Here is a 17,740-nt window from a genome sequence, read left to right on the forward strand (position 1 = left end):
TACAGCCACCTGGAGAACAGGTAGCGAAGTGGTTACTTCGTTGAACCATCCAGGATTGATGGTACAAGTGGCCTGAAAGTTCAGAGTCTTTGGGTCACATGGGCACTGCAGTTTCATGAGGGCTAAATGCACGTAATCTATAATCACCAGCACCTCTGCAAATTATGCAGCTCTTCATCACAAGCAATTCTCTTAAGTCTCAGAGTATCTATGCAATGCTCCGCTTGCGTTAGGATTGAAGGGGCAGTTCACTGGAGTTAGTGGCTAATGCCATTAGTGGCAGTCCAGAATAAGTCTAAAGCATAAAAACAGAGGGGCACACAGTCAATAACAGTGAAAGGCCATCTTTGAATTAATAACAGGTTTTGGCTATTTTCACCTTTTCTCAATAAATACAGTAGGTAATTTTGAGAATAATTTGTTCTCCAATGGGAGGAACTCAGCAGATCAGACAGCATCTATGGAGAGGAATACGCAGTAGATATTTTGGACCAAGACTCTTCATCAGGATTGGAAAGGAAGGAGGAAGAAGCTGGGAGGTGATAGATAGAAGAGGTAAAGGACTGAAAAAGAAGGAATCTGATAGGAGAGGAGAGTGGACCATGGGAGAAAGGGAAGGAGGAGGGGCACCAGAGTGAGGTGATGGGCAGGTAAGGAAAAGAGAAGGGGTGGTGGAGAGCCAGACTGGGGAATGGAAAAAGAGAGAAAGGGGACAGAGAAGAAATAATCAAAAGTTAAAGCAATCAATTCTCAGGTTAGATGCTTATCCAGATGGAATATGAGGTGTTACAGCTCCAACTTGAGAGTGGCCTCATTGAGGCAGTAAAGGAGGCTACAGACCAAATTGTCGGAATGGGAATATGAAGTAGAATTAAAAAGGTTCTTCTTTTAATGTAACTAATGGCAATGGGAAGTGTCCCTTTTAGCTGAAGGGCATTCAAGCCCTTGGTTGGCGATTAAAGGCAATAACTCAGTAGAAACGTCACCTTTTTGCCAGCCTTATATACATGTGTATTGTTGGCCACTGAGCTATGTTACTGGAGCCAAAAGTGCAGACATGAATACAACTGGTGGCTGATAATCAGGCACATTTTTAATGGCAGTAATCAAGGTGTTGATTTATTATTGTCACATGTACCAAGATACAGTGAAAAGCTTATCATACTGTTTATACAGATCAAGTCATTACACAGTGCATTGAGCTAGAACAAGGTAAAACAATAATAATGCAGAATTGAGAGGGCATGGATTGATCCAGTACCAGAGGGCATGGATTGAGAATAAGAGGTCAGTTATTTAAAACAGAGTTGAGGAAGAGCTTCTTCTCCCAGAGAGTTGTGGAGGTGTGGAATGCACTGCCTCGGAAGACGGTGGAGGCCAATTCTCTGGATGCTTTCAAGAAGGAGCTAGATAGATATCTGATGGATAGGGGAATCAAGGGATATGGGGACAAGGCAGGGACTGGGTTTTGATAGTGAATGATCAGCCATGATCTCAGAATGGCGGTGCAGACTCGAGGGGCCGAATAGTCTACTTCTGCACCTATTGTCTATTGTCTATTGTCTAAAAGCTACTGAAAACGTGCAGAACCGGTAAAAATAAAGTGCAAGATCATAACGGGGTAGATCATAAGGCCAGGAGTGTATCTTATTGTACAAAAGGTCTGTTCAGGAGTCTGATAATAATGGGATAGAATCTGTCCTTGAGACATGTGGTACATGCTTTCAGACTTCTGCAGCTTCTGTGTGATTGGAGAGTGGAGAAGAAACCTTAGATTCCTGCGATGTGCTGAGCCATGTCCACAACTCTCTGCAGACAGAGCAGTTGCCATAGCAAGCCATTATACATCCAAAGAGCAACCAAGGACAAGGATCCTGAAGTTAACCAAGTTAACCACAAGTTTCCTAACGGCTATACGGTAGTTGGAATGGGGCCAGCAAAAAATAGCTAAAAGATAAAAACAGAAAATGCTGGAAACATTCAGCAGGTAAGGCAACATCTCACTGAGTCATACAGAAATACAGTATGGAATCAGGCCTTTCAGCCCATTGAATCTGTGCTAACCATCAACTATCAATTTTACAGCAATACTACATTCTATTTTTCTTAAATCCCCCTATATCTCCAACAGATCCCCCTAGAGTTTACCACTCACCTGCACATTAGGGGCAACTGCAGTGTTCAATTAACAGATCAGCTTGCTTGTCTTTGGGATGTGGGAGGAAACAGGGGCACCTGGACAAAAACCATGCAGTCACAGGGAGAATGTGCAAACTCCACATACCTGGGTCTCTCACACTGTGAGGCCGTGGCACCACCACCTTCATCAAAACATTATCAAAACCTTCCAAGTTTTAAAAATCTCCATTAGCTTGTAACTAAGTTATCCTCTCTCCTCCCTGTTTCTTAAGTCAAAAAATCACCTCTATTTTTCCTTCCAGAAATCCTGCCTGATCTGCTGAATGCTTCCAGCATTTTGTTTTATTTCAGATTTCCAGCATCTATAGATTTCTTTTTAATTGTTAACAACTTAAGGAAATACTCCCGCCCCACACACATCGACACCCATCCCCAGAAATCCCCATCTTTGGTGGGAAAGTATATAATTACTTTTTCAGAAGTTCCTTTGTAATGCTGAAAGTGGTGATGATCTGGGACTCACTGGCTGTAAGCTTGGTGGAAAAGCTTAAAGAGAACTGGATGAATGCTTGAAGGAAAATAATTTACCTGGTTATGGGGAAGAACTGGAGAATGGGATTAAATAGGCTCTTCTAGGAAGGTTGGCATAGATTCAGTGGGCTCCTTCGGTGCCATAACAATTCTATTATTCTACATAAAAATATGCCCATATGCGTACACACATCAAAATGATCATTTTTCTGAATTTTTTCAGTGCTAGACACCAGAAGCCTTGTTCAGGGATGCAGGGGACAGGACATGAACATAAATTACATGTACATTAAACAAGAGCCTGCTATTTACTTGCAGATCGTACATGCTCACGGGGATCAGAAGCAGGATCGGAAGAGAGGATGCGGAGATTTGCCAGGATGCTGCCTGGATGAGAGCATGTCTTTGATGCACCATCAATAACTCTGAAACATGAGGCGAGATATCGGCTTTTATTGACTGGAAGAAAGAACAAGCGGCAATTGACCACCATGCTACATCCTGGAGACTGAGGGCAAGGCTCAGGCCCCAATCGCCTTTATACCGGGGTCTGTGGGAGGAGTCACGGTCAGTGGGAGGGGCCACAGGAGCAGTCAGCAGAGGGGGCGTGTCCAGACAGATATATGTAGTTCACCACAGTCTTATAGGAAGATTGAGTGAGCTGGAGCTTTTCTCTTTCTAGTGAAGGAGAGTGAGAGGTGACAAGATGATGAGGAATAGATTGAGTGGACAACAGTTCTTTTCCCAGGGTAAAACATCGCTTATACAAGGGGGCAATTTTAAGGTACTTGGAGGCAAGCATAGGGAGGGGATGTCAGAGATAGGGTTTTTTTTACACAGAGTGCTGGGTGCCTGGAATGTGCTGTGGTAGAGATACATTAAAGAGACTTTTAGATTGGCACATGGATGAAAGAAAAATGAAGGTTTAGATTGATTTTGGTGTAGTTTAAAAGGACTGCACAACATCAGGACTGAAGGGTGCTGCATTGTTCTATTTTCTAAGGATCATCAGTTTCTCATGCACTGCAGAGTCAATTTTCAACTTCTGTGCAGCTATTTCCAATGGCAGTCAGATTGTGGATAGCTGGGGTTCACTTTAGGGAAGAAGGTGAGCCAGAGTTTGGGAGGATCCATGTGCTGAACGGGACATCATTTTCTCTTCCTTCCTCAGCAAATCCCATCTGCCCCTCCCCTTGTCAGAGGTATTCCCTCAAATGGAAAGTCTCGCACAGCAACTGCGTAATAACAGTGTTACTTTCCAAGTATGTCAAAATGTGTTCCATGAGAGTGGAGAGGTGAGAAGGGACAAGGGAATAATCATTGAACCAGGATTTGTTTAGAAAAAGAAAACAACACACACAGAAGGTGGACTCATTCTCATGTGTATTACAATTATCCCTAGAGGAGAACCCAGGTGTATGAGGCAAACACCATTAATTGTTGTCTGCTCCAGTTTAAAGTCACACCCACAAAGTGCCTGATCACCGACCAGTGGAAATAACCATTTAATTGGCACATTAAATTTATTAATGTCTTGAATTTGTGAAAGTAAGTTTGTCAAACCTTCCCTTTCTTTTACACATCAGCTTAATAACGTGAATGCCATATCTCACATCACTGTCATGTGAGTGTGACAACAAAAATATTTATCAAAGATAAATATTAACAATTATGGGCTTCATTGTGTCAACATCAAGTTGCATGTAAACACCACAGACATTTTTTAATTAGTGCTTTAATAAGCTGAAAATTATCAAGACCAAGGGATTGCTGTCCCTGTGTTACAAGGATTGGTGTGGAAAGACAGGGTAAATATTTCACTCACTCAGGGGCTGAATCACGCAGATGGGGAAAGCCCTAGATTGATCAGTGATCAATTCTCAACCATAGCACCATGGGAGGAAAGACCTCCGGTGTGGAAGTTGAGGTAAGGCAAGGTTTAAAGGCAACAGCCAGGCATTCATAGCTTGGGGCAGTTGTAATCAAATGAGACCTTTGAAAGGAGACCACCGGAGGCACCTCTGCTTACTACAGATGAGATAGGATGGGGTGACTGTGGCAGATGCGTGAGGCTTCTGTAGTGAGACTTCTCTAGAAAGGTCTTCCTCAAACATAGCAACCCTTTATACAATAGGGGGTGCAGGAGACAGATGAGATAGGGAAATAACGGAAAGATGTGAAACACACCCAACAAGTAAGGAACTTGCTTTACGAACTTCAAAATATCGTCTGTTGTCAGATGGAAGTTTTGATTAACTGTAACACCTCTATTGTGAATGGCAATCGATTGTGCAAGTAAGGAATTTAAGTATATACAGTTTACCAGATGGTCAATATCTGTAACTAATGAGTTAATTCTGTATAACAATAGCAGTTTTCTATCCAGATGTCAGAACAGTGTGGGTGACAGGGGCCACGCTGGTCTCCTTGTGCACAAGTAAAATAAAAAGAATGTTTGAGTTGTAAGAGTGTGTGTCCATTTCAGGCCCTGTTAGTTTAGTTATTTTATTTTATTATCAGTGACAACAGTTAATTGGAGATATCACCAAGTTGGCTAACCCTTGATTTTGTTAAATGGGAGAAAGGAATTCAGCCCCAGTAGCCAATCAGTCCTGAACCCTAGGCTGCTCATATTTGAGCAAGGAACGGAGTTTGTTGCTGGATCGCAAATGTCACCAACACCTTAGTCACTAACATAGGGAAGTTGCAGCATTGAAAAAGGGTTGCCGTGGTCCAGATTGTGTCCCGCACAAGGTTTACAAGGTCTGGGTGGTGTCCCACTTGAGGTGTTGCCGTAGTCTGGGTGATGTTCTGCATGAGGTGTTGCAGTGTTCTGGGTTGACTCCCACATAAAGTACAGGAAAATTCAGTTAGTGTGTTGTTAAAAAAAGGAATTCTGAAAAGTCTGTGTCTGCCTGTGTGTCTGTGTGTGTGCATGCACGAATGGTAGTGTGAAAGTCCCTTGTCCTGGACTTCTGAAATTCTCCAGTAGCATGCATGCTTGTACCAGAAAGCATTAAGCGTTTGAGAAGTATATTGTATGGGTGGAAGGGACTAAGTGAGTGTGTGCAGACGTTGTTAGAGAAAGGAAAATGTCAGGAGCCTGTGATTGTTCACTAGAGATGGGAAATGCAAAAGCAGTCAAACGAATCCTGTAAAATGCAGGGCAAGTGAGCAAAAGTTAAAGGAGAAGACACAGAAAGAACTGACAAAGGATAATGCAGTCTATCTCAGAGTTTGAAAGGAAACAATTGGCACCAGAGTCTGATGATGAACCAGATGCTGTACCCCTGCCTTCCCAAGGCACGGTTTCAACAAGGCCCATACCTCTTGAATCTCAGTGTCAGCCGATGCCCTGCCACAGATGTGTGTTCCCAATTGCACTACAGGAGATGGGAGACAGGGTGGATGAGTGAAATATTGATTTAAATATACTGTAGCGATGTGCTACACACAGCACTGAAATAACAACACGCTGTCGGTAAGTTGTTTCGAGACTAGTTTATTCAAACTTCGCGGCGCTGGCATTTAATTCCTAGCGCCCGCCCTCTCCTGGCGGAAATGACGTCAGAGGTGCATTAGCAAAGTCTCCCCCCGCGCGCTGTCTATTTGTGAGCTGGTTCACCTGCGCAGAAAGTGGGTCGCCACATAACCCGCCCCCCCAGAACCGGCGATACACCCCCCAATGTCCACAGTCTGGATCAGCCTCTGTTTGGGAGGTCTGCCTCTGCGCCGTGGTGCCTGAACCTCGACCGGCTGCGCCAAGTCCACATGGGCTGGTTTGAGTCGGTCCACCGTGAAAACCTCCTCTTTCCCCCCAATGACCAGAATGTACGTGGATCCGTTGTTGTTGATCACCTTGAACGGCCCCTCGTACGGCCACTGTAGTGGTGCACGGTGTCCGCCCCTTCGTACAAACACAAACTTACAGTTTTTCAGGTCTTTGGGTACATGGGTCAGGGTCTGTCCATGCTGTGAAGTGGGTATGGTGGCCAGGTTGCCGAGCCTTTCATGTAGTCTGCCCAGGACTGCTGCGGGTTCTTCCTCTTGCCCCCTTGGGGCTGGTATGAACTCTCCCGGGACGGCCAGGGGCACGCCATACACCAACTCGGCCGACGAGGCGTGCAGGTCCTCTTTGGGTGCTGTGCGAATTCCAAGCAGGACCCAGGGAAGCTCATCCACCCAGTTAGGTCCTCTCAGGCGGGCCATGAGAGTTGACTTCAAGTGATGGAGGAAGCGTTCCACCAGTCCGTTCGACTGTGGGTGGTAGGCAGTTGTGTGGTGTAGCTGCATTCCCAACAGGCTGGCCACAGCTGACCACAGGCTGGAGGTGAACAGGGCGCTTCTGTCGGAGGTAATGTGGGCCGGTACCCTGAAGCGTGCTACCCAGGTTGCAATCAGTGCTCAGGCGCAGGAATCAGCAAATGTGTCGGTGAGCGGGACCACCTCTGGCCACCTCGTGAACCAGTCTACCATGGTTAGGAGGTACCGCGCTCCTCGGGACACTGATACGGGGCCCACGACATCCACATGAATGTGGTCGAACCTCCGGTGAGTGGGTTTGAACTGCTGCGGCGGGGCTTTAGTGTGCCGCTACACCTTGGCTATATGGCACTGCGCGCACGTTCTGGCCCATTCACTGACCTGCTTGCGAAGTCCGTGCCACGTGAACTTGCTGGAGACCAGCCGGATGGTTGTCCTGATAGATGGGTACACCAAACCGTGTATGGAGTTGAAAACTCGCTGCCTCCAGGCTGCCGGGACGATGGGGCGAGGTTGGCCAGTAGCCATGTCGCACAGGAGGTTCCTCTCATCTGGGCCTATGAGAAAGTCCTGCAGCTGCAAACCCAAGACTGCGGTCCTGTAGCTGGGCATCTCGTCATCTGCCTGCTGCGCTTCCGCCAGTGCTACACAGTCCACCCCCAGGGACAGGGCCTGGACAGCTGGTCTGGAGAGTGCGTCCGCCATGACGTTGTCCTTCCCCGAGACGTGCTGGGTGTCCGTCGTATACTCGGATATGCAGGACAGATGTCGCTGCTGGGGAGCCGACCAGGAATCGGACACCTTTGTGAACACGAAGGTCAACAGTTTGTGGTCTGTGAACGCGGTGAATTGCCTGCCTTCTAAGAAGTACCTGAAATGCCAGATTGCCAGATACAGGGCCAACAGCTCCTGGTCGAAAGCACTGTACCTGAGTTCGGGTGGTCGTAGGTGCTTGCTGAAGAATGCCAGGGGTTGCCAGTGCCCCTCGATGAGCTGCTCCAGCACCCCACCGACTGCTGTGCCATGAGGGCGGTCAGAACGTCCGTTCTGGGGTGCACCAGCATCGCGGCATCTGCCAAGGCTTCCTTGGCTTTAATGAAAGTGGCCGCGGCCTCCTCGTCCCAAGTAATGTCCTTGCCCTTACCCGACATCAGGGTGTACAAAGGGCGCATGATACGGGCTGCTGAGGAGAGGAAATGGTGGCAGAAGTTCACCATACCAATGAACTCCTGTAGGCCTTTGACCGTGTTGGGCTGGGCAAAGTGGCGGATCGCGTCTGCCTTGGCGGGCAGAGATGTTGCCCTGTCTTTGGTAATCCTGTGGCCCTGGAAGTCAATGGTATCGAGACTGAACTGGCATTTGGCCGGGTTGATCGTGAGGCTGAAATCACTCAGACGGGAGTAGAGCTGGTGGTGGGACAGATGCTCCTGATGACAACTGCTGGCTATAAGGATGTCGTCCAAATAGATGAACGCAAAGTCCAGGTCGCGTCCCACCGCATCAATTAGCCGCTGGAACAGCTGTGCGGCATTCTTCAGGCTGAATGGCTTTCGGAGGAACTCGAACAGGCCAAACGGGGTGATGAGTGCTGTTTTGGAGATGTCTTCAGGGTGCACTGGGATTTGATGGTATCACCGGACGAGGTCTACTTTGGAAAAGATTCTTGCCCCGTGCAGGTTTGCTGCAAAGTCCTGTACGTGCGGCACGGGGTAGCGGTCTGGAGTTGTAGCCTCGTTCAGTCTGCGGTAATTGCCGCATAGTCTCCAACCCCCAGCTGCTTTGGGCACCATGTGCAGGGTGGAGGCCCATGGGTTGTTGAACTTCCGTACGATCCCCAATTCCTCCATCCTCTTGAACTCCTCCTTCGCCAGGCTGAGCTTTTCCAGGGGGAGCCTCCGTGCGCGGGCGTGGAGGGGTGGTCCCTGGGTCGGAATGTGGTGCTGTACCCCACGTCTGGGCATGGCTGCCGTGAACTGCGGTGCCAGAATCGATGGAAAGTCCACCAGGATTCTGGTGAGTTCGTTGTCCAACAGCGTGATGGAGTCCAGGTGTGGGGCCAGCAACTTGGCTTCACCCAGGGAGAACGTCTGGAAAGTCTCGGCATGTACCAGTCTTTTCCCTTGCAAGTCGACCAGCAGGCTGTGAGCTCGCAAAAAGTCCGCCCCCAGGAGTGGTGTGAAGTCCCACGTGAACCGGCTGGCGCCGAACTGCAGCTGCACTGTGCGGGTGCCGTAGGTCTGTATCGTGCTGCCGTTTGCGGCCCTCAGGGTGGGTCCTGTTGTGGGTGTCGTACCCCGTTGGGGGCAAGACGCTGATCTCCGCTCCAGTGTCGACCAAGAAAAGGCATCCCGACTGTTTGTCCCAGACGTACAAGAGGCTGTCCTGGTGGCCAGCCACCATTGTCATTAGCGACAGCTGGCCTTGGCCCTGGCCCTTGCAGGGCGGGCGACAACGGCGGGCTTTTGTGCCCCACCGCTGGTGGTAGAAACACCACTGTTCACTGGCCTCCTCACTCCTGCCTCTGTGTTGTGTGCGCACCCCTGCTGGGCCTGGTCTGGTCTGCTGTTGGGCGCGTGGCCTGGTAATCTGACTGATGGACGCCACGCTCTCCCTCTTGGCTTTCCACAGCATGTCTGCCCGGACCGCCACCTTCTGGGGGTCGCTGAAATCCGGGGGTGACTGTATGAAATCCTCAATGTGGGCGGCCATCTCCTGTTCAAGGGCGCTCACTACGTGGTAGTAACACGTGGAATGAGAGGATATTTGCCAAATCTGGAACTGGGCTTCTGCTTGGCTAAACCTCACGCGTGGTCGCAGCGTCCAGAAAGTCGGCAGTTTGAGCGAAATTGCGTGAACAGATGAAGAGTCGGTCATCTTTGGTCCAAATCCCGTTTGGACCGTCGGGGTCACCAGTGTAGCGATGTGCTACACACAGCGCTGAAATAACGACACATAGTTGGTAAGTCGTTTCGAGACTAGTTTATTCAAACTTCGCGGCGCTGGCATTTAATACCGAGCGCCCGCCCTCTCCGGGCGGAAATGACATCAGAGGTGCATTGCCAAAGTCTGCCCCCGCGCACTGGCTATTTGTGAGCCGGTTCACCTGCGCGGAAAGTGGGTCGCCACAATACCTTGAACTGATCTAGTAGGAGACCTTAAGAAAATGTTTCCCTCGCACTGTAGATTGGCATAGATTGCAGTGTTGGACAGGAGACTGATGTTAACGAATATGTAGAACGCATGTGTAAATGTTTTCAAAAGTATTCTGAATTGCTTCTAGAAGCAGGGATGCTCATCTTAGTGAATGCTATTATAAATGAATCGCAACCTAGCTTAAAGAAAAGTATGTTGTTACTTATGTGAGCTGAGAGAGTTAAATAAAATTGCGAATATTTTGCAATATTGCCAAAAGCAATTACAACATCAAAGGGTTAAAGGTGTCAAGTGGAATTGGGACAATACTTGTCTGAGACTTTCTGGCTGCTCCACTATAACCTCTGGATAATACTGTACATTGCTTTAAAGGTATTGCAATGGCATTTCTATACAATTTGAATGTTATTTTAACTTATAGGTTTGTTTTATATTTAACCAAATTGACATGACCACATTTTGGTTAACTTCTGCTTAAAATTTCACTGTAAACTTCGGTTTTAACGTTACTTGCTTTATACACATGTAGCTCATGTGACCCACTTGTAACTGGTAATTCATCTTTTGAACAGCGTAATTGTTTAGATAATGATGTTCTACGTATGGGTTTTAGTTCTTTGATCCAACAAACATGGAACTGGGATGGTGGGGACATGGTAGGGGTAAACATGGGGATGTCCGTGAGGGGTATGTTTGTGTTTACGGACAGCCTGACCACTGGGCTTGAAGATGCCCTCGGGCCAAGGCAACCTTGATAATACTTTCTGCCTCCACTGTCAGCAGCTCCATAGACTACGCAGTTTAAACAGTCTGTTCCAGGACTGTACTTAAGAACTTGTACAGTTTTAATTCTGCCTGTTGTAAACCTGCATGTAATATTTTTTCTTTGATGGTTTTTCCTCCCAGTCTGATACTGGGAAACACTTTAGTGGAAAATCCTGGTGGAAATGTGTTGTGTGCATCTCATACAACAGCTGAGGCTGCCCAGCTACCATCATCCCTTCTGTTCTGCTCAGGCAGCTGAACCTTTTTAACTTCACAAAAGCCCACATCCATGCAGCCAGTGCTGCTGTAAAGAATTAGATTGAATCTCATTAGGAGTAGCTACTGACAAAGGAACCTACATGGGTTTGTCACCTATTCGGAACTTCGATAAAACACGGAGAACTAATTATCAACCTTTTTATGCTTTTAAGTTACTTACTGCAATTGCTGTTATAAACTATGTGGCTCATATTAACAGGAAGGATGAAATAACTAGACAGAAGAAAGGAGCTGACTCCTTTGCCAAGGCAGCAACAACAGAGCTTTATGGCCACGTAGCACTCCTGTGTGACCAGGCAGCCAGTGCTTTCCAAATTGTTCTGATGGACCAGTGTGTGTCAGAAGCTGAAAGAGCTTTATGGACTAAAGCACACTATGTGCTAAACTACAGTATAGAGGAGGCTGGGTGCAATTGAAAATGAGCGATCCTCGGCCATAGCAAGAAAAGTAGCAGCAACTGTATGATTTGCCAGAGACCTATCTGCCAATGCTGAGCCCTCCCTTTGGAGGTTATTTGTGCATCTCCAATGGACTTTATGCAGCTACTGAAATGTATGGGTTGTGATTACGCACTTGTTATTTTGTTCTTTACCTCCATGGGTAAAAGTTTATCCAACTCAGAGAAATGATGCAGTAACTGTTGATAATTTTTATTATGAGAATTTATTCCTTGGTTTGGGATCCCCAAGACAATCTCAAGTGATAACGGTCCTCACTTTACGGGTAAAGTCATATGAGTTGACGAAAGCCTCACTTCACCTGCCCTTACCACCCTCAGTCTTACGGGGCAGCTGAAAGACAGAACGGGGGCCTGAATTGCAGTTAACTAAACTGCACAACTAAACCAAGCTCAAATGACCAGAGCTGCTTCCACTGGCCCTCAGGACAAAGCACTGCACTCTGAAATGCATAACAGACCTCTCTCCACACCAGTTAGTTTTGGAATGTACTGCGCTCTTACCAGCCACCCCTCCCTCTTTAATTAAACTGATGGACGCTCACATTATGAGTTGCATTATTGTGTAGCACTAACATAATGTTTCCATCAACAGGTATTTGATGCTCAGGAGATCATGCTTGCTGCAGAGTGTCAGACCCACCACAAGTAAGAGCCTACTGACAAGAGAACTGTCTGCAGCCCCTCTGGGAAGGCCCCTTCCAAGTATTGTTGATTACATAAACTGCTTTGAAGGTCAAAGTAAAGCCAACGTGGAGACACGCCTCACATTTAGATATTAATGCCTCCGGAGAGGGAACAGATGGCCAGAAGAACTTTTATGATAAGGACTGATGGACTGAACTCTTGATCTTTGCTATTTATCACCTTAAGTAATCACTATGCGTTATAAATTTGGGGTAATGTGGACATCTATTTTCACCTAAATGCAGAAGTATCTCACACCACTACCGTTCACACTTTTCTTCCCCTTACCAATGAATATGTGTCACATACTAATGGGTCAGGTTATTGTGTCTGCTCGAGAGAGGGCCTACACATTCAGAAGGTGGTTTGACAATGTGATTCTACCCCTGAACCGTAATGAATTTGATTTTGTGTCGTACTTTGATAGCAAAATTAGAACTGTAAAGGGAGCCACGGGACTGCACTCCCCATAGGAATGACTCGCCAATGCAGCTGTTTTGAGGGATGGTATCAACCTACAGTTGCATAAGCACTTTCCCTCCACCCCCACCACCGCTCCAAAGTTGCTTCATGAGGTGAGGAGCGAAGTATGTTACTGTATTCATCAAGGGATGGGACTAGACTGGGGTAACAGTACATGCCATGTGTATACTACTGGTGACCAGCTGATTCCCATTAACAATACTTACTGGGTACGTGGTCGTCAGCTATAACACTGGCTGACAGCGCCCCCCTTCTGAAATGGGATCTTTCACCTGAACCAAAGGGGTCGTTGTTATCTGGACTATGTAGTACCATAGATGTACCTCCTGCCCTCTCTCTCTCTCTCTCTCTCTCTCTTTCTCTACCTACAGCGTACTGTGTGGGGCTGGCATCGAAGTACTATGGAGACTGAGTGTTTCTGTATTGTCGTGTTCCTGTTCTGGGAACCTGCCAGGCTGGCTCATAAAAGCATTAACATGGCCTCAGCAATGCTGGAGAAACTGGTGACTAATACAGCCTCTTAATGCTACATGATACGAGCCAGGCCATCAATGACATTGCTGCTGAAACGCTGGCTTTTCAAAATCAACCACCACTAGACTTTCTGTTGTCTAAAACAAGTGGTTTCTTGTGCCATTATTAGCCAAGAGTGTTACCCGTATGTTCCTGATGTCAACAGCCAATTATCCCTGATGAAACTGTCATGGAGCTTCAGAGACTCTGCACTGTTGAAATTCAGTAAGATTTATGTTGTCCTGTAGACGACAAAAAGAAGGGAGTGTGGAAGTTACAGTAAGGATTAAAGACAGCATCGAGGCATCGATGGCCTGAGAACTTTGTAGTCAAGGGAGATCTTTGAAGTGAGACCACCGGAGAAAACTTTGCTTACTGCAGACGAGTTAGGCTGGGGTGAGAGCGGCAGTGTGTGCTTCAGTCAGACGAGTGAGGCCTCTGTAGTGAGAATTTTCCAGAAGGGTCTTCTTAAAACATAGCATCCCTTGACATAATACGGGTCACCGGAGACAGATGAGATAGGAATGAGATAGGATGTGAAATACACCCAATGACTAAGGGACAATTACTTTGCAAAATTTCAAAATATCATCGGTTGTCAGCTTGACATTCTGATTGACTTTTAACACCTCAATTGTGTATGGCGATTGATCTTGCAAATAAGGAATTCAAACATATAGGCAATATCCGTAACTGATAAACCAATTCTGTTCTATTCAGATGTCAGAATGGTGTGGGTGGCCATACTGTTCTCCTTGTACACAAGTAAAGTAAAAGAAATGCTTGAGTAGTAAGAGTGTGTTCCGGGCTAAGTTAGTTTCCATATTTATGTTATTTTATGATTGACGACGCCAGTTCGAAAACTCCAGACATGCTTCACAGTCCATGCTCGGTGATCCACAGCACTACGGGAGGAAAAACAACCGGCTTCAGACCGTGGTTCATGCTGGAGGTTCCCCCTCTGAAGTTTCAGCCCCTGCGACTGCACAAGCTGCCACTACAAGACAATTACAGGGGTAGTTCCAGCTGCAATACTCTGCTAGCCTGCCTGAAAGTTACCCAACTAGCTGAGAATGCTGGTGGTCTGGATATACATAGCAAAATTAGATCTAATTGCCTTATAATTCCTGACAATTGAATCTTCTACTCACATCTACAATTCCTCATTTCCTTGGACCGATTGCGAAATGCTAAGTCCTCTTGTTCTCTCTAGTCTCTGTCCTCTAGGGAACCACACATTAGTTCCATGGAATTATTTGCTCCTATTTTGTATTTTAGCTCAGCCTTACTAAAATCCCTCTGTAATTACCATCCTCTTCTGCTAATGCACTTTTTATATAGACTATTAATTACACATTCATTTCAGTCTTAGTTCAGTTGTTCAACACCCATTCCTGGTAATTAATAACCCCCAGCAACAGCCTTCCATTTGGCTCAGAACATTTGAAGTAATATTTTCTGTAGCTTTCTTTGTTAACTACACTTTCACCTTCATTTTAAATTTCTCTTTCACTTATTTTGACTAATTGGTAATAATTCAGGATAAGGTACAAGCTGCCTGCTTCCATTACATTATTATTTTTCATGCTTTGACCTGTAAAATAAGTGCAAGCAGTGCAAAGGAGCAGCGGGGGAAATGACTGTAATTTTCACATCCATACTTTTTTGGGGGGGGGGGGGTGTCACTGAATAGTGATCAGAGGCTGTTTATTTTTTCCCCTTCATTTCCCTTGTTATTGAGATTAATTATAATCCATTATCACCACGTTGGCACTGAATATGGGACCTCCTCATTTGCTGGGCTCAGAGCCATAACAGATGGTGTAGTTACTCATTGAGCCACACTTCCCATCTAACGTCTGTATTCTACTAGATCTTCCATCCAATTATATCCACTGCTGTTGATATTGAAAATTTGAAATCAAAATAGAAGATACTTAAAACGTACAGCAAGTCAGGAAGCAATTGAGGAAGATAAACCAATGTTCAGGCTTTAGCTTAAAGTCCTTTCTTCAGAAATAATGAAATGTTATTGGCCTGAAATAGATTCTGTTCATTGCAACTACTCATTCTTCAGTAACTTGTTGTGAATTCTTGATTACAATCTCTTTATGCTGCTTCTTATATTGACAGAAAAACACTTCATTTTTCTGCTTGTTGACTTCTATTTTGAATATTGCATAAGTTTTATCACAACTGCAAGGTTGTCTCTTACAACTTCATATTGAACCTTCTCAATGTGCATCTAGTTTAATATTTTTGGATAGACACTTGAGAGAAACAGACTTGCAAAGTTACACAGACAGAGCTGAAAATGTGGATGGATTTCATTACTCTACAGAAGGCTAACAAGGACTCAATGAACCAAGTGACTTTCTTCTATGCTATGATGGAAGTTTGAATTTATGACTTAAATTAAACTCAGAATAATGAATAAGAACAGCACAGTGGGCAATTCTACTTATCAGTATTCTTTCCTGATAACTCCTTGCAAATAATCATCTTATTCCTCTTTGAAGGCTATATTTAAATCTATATCAGTCATCAAGAATTGCCATTCATTCCTGACCCCTTACCAGGAAAAACTCTTTTACCTTGCTCATCAATCATATGAAATCTCTACGCTCTAATTATTGATCCTTCAGCTATTGGAAACATTCTTTATATCTTCTCTTCTTAAAATCTCAATTACACACAATTGATAATTAGCAGTTTCCTAAATTCAACTCCATTTTAACTTACTTTTTACTGCTCGATCTCCAAGGCTCTAATTAAAACCAGGTGTTCAATTTATTTTGCAACACCTGCAGCAAGATTGTGTTATCTACTGTATATTACAACTTACTAACACAATAAGTCCCTGTTCTTCCTCACACTGGGTGCTTTAAAATTATCCCATTGAAATTCAATCTTTTACCAAAGTTCCTAAAATGGAGATGTCTTTTTCCTGCCATCATTCATTTTATAATACCTATGTCAGAATGTTGTTTATTAACTACAGCTCAGTGTTTAACACAATAATTCCTACAGTTCTGAACTAAAAGCTCCTGAACCTGGGCATCTGTACTTGTCTCAGCAACTGGATCTGTGACTTCCTAACTGAAAGACCACAATCTATGAGGATTGGAAATAATATCTTCACCTCTCTGACAATCAACACTGGTGCACCTTGGGGGTGTGTGCTTAGCCCACTGCTCTACTCTCTCTACACTCATGACTGTGTGGCTAGGCACAGCTCAAATGCCCTCTATAAATCTGCTGATGATGCAACTATTGTTGGCAGAAGTTCAGATGGTGACGAGAGGGCGTACAGGAGCAAGATATATCAGCTTGTTGAGTGGTGTTGCATCAACAACTTGCACTCAACATCAGTAAGACCAAAGAATTGATTGTGGACTTCAGGAAGGGGTTGTCGCCGGAACACGCACCAGTCCTCAGAGAGGGGTCAGAAGTGGAGAGAGTGAACAATTTCAAGTTCCTGGGTGTCAACATCTCTGAGGATCTAGCCTGGAGCAAACATACTGATGCAGCTACAAAGAAGGCACAACCGCAGCTAAATTTTATTAGGAATTTGAGGAAATTTGGTTTGTCAAGTAAAACTCTTGCAAATTTCTATAGAAGTACCATGGTGAGCTATAACTGACTGCATCACCAACTGGCATGGGAATGGGGGGGTGGGGGGAGGGGAGCTTCTGCACAGGATCAAAATAAGCTGCAGAGAGTTATGAACTTAGTTAGCTCCATTATGGGCACTGATCTCCATAGTATCCAGGACATACTTAAGGAGAGATGCCTTAACAAGGTGGTGTCCATCATAAAGGACCGCCAGCACCCAGGACATGCCCTCTTCTCACTGTTACCATCAGGGAGGAGGTACAGAAGCCTGAAGGCACACACTCAGTGATTCAGGAACAGCTTCTTCCCCTCTGCCATCCGATTCCTAAATGGACATTGAACTTATGAACACTATCTCACTACTTTTGTTTTCTATTTTTGCACAACTTAACTATTTAATGTATAGACTTACTATAATTCAGTTATTTTCTATTATGTATTTCATTGTTCTGCTGCCACAAAGACGACAAATTTCACGACATGCCGATGATATTAAACCTGATTCAGATTCAAACTCGGCGTCACTCAATCATTGCTTTATTATTTGCACGCTCTTCCTTTGCTCTTTTCAGCACTGACAAGATCTATAACATTTTACCATTTGTGTTTCTTTCACAGAAATGGAAATCATATCTCTTGGCGCATTCTGCAAGGAGCTACACACCTCCGGATAACCTCTGCCGTTTCCTTAATAGAATCTGAACAGTGGATTCATCTTACTGTAATGTAACCTCAGCACAAATTGATTGCCAAGCTGCATCAGAAACGGCATCAAAATTGAGTTTTAACTATTTTTGGTGTGCTAAGCTGCTATTCTGTGAAGATCTAATATTGATTTGTGACCCTTGCAAAAAA

The 17,740-nt window shown here is 45.3% G+C and overlaps 1 protein-coding gene across 1 annotated transcript in view; it reads right to left on the bottom strand.

Moving 5' to 3' along the window:
• The window catches only part of LOC132384866 (potassium voltage-gated channel subfamily H member 4-like), a 217,383-nt gene that overhangs the window by 189,375 nt on the left and 10,268 nt on the right, over positions 1-17,740 (bottom strand). The window lies entirely within an intron of this gene.

The sequence above is a fragment of the Hypanus sabinus genome, chromosome X1, assembly GCF_030144855.1.
Source record: "Hypanus sabinus isolate sHypSab1 chromosome X1, sHypSab1.hap1, whole genome shotgun sequence".
Taxonomy (NCBI): domain Eukaryota; kingdom Metazoa; phylum Chordata; class Chondrichthyes; order Myliobatiformes; family Dasyatidae; genus Hypanus; species Hypanus sabinus.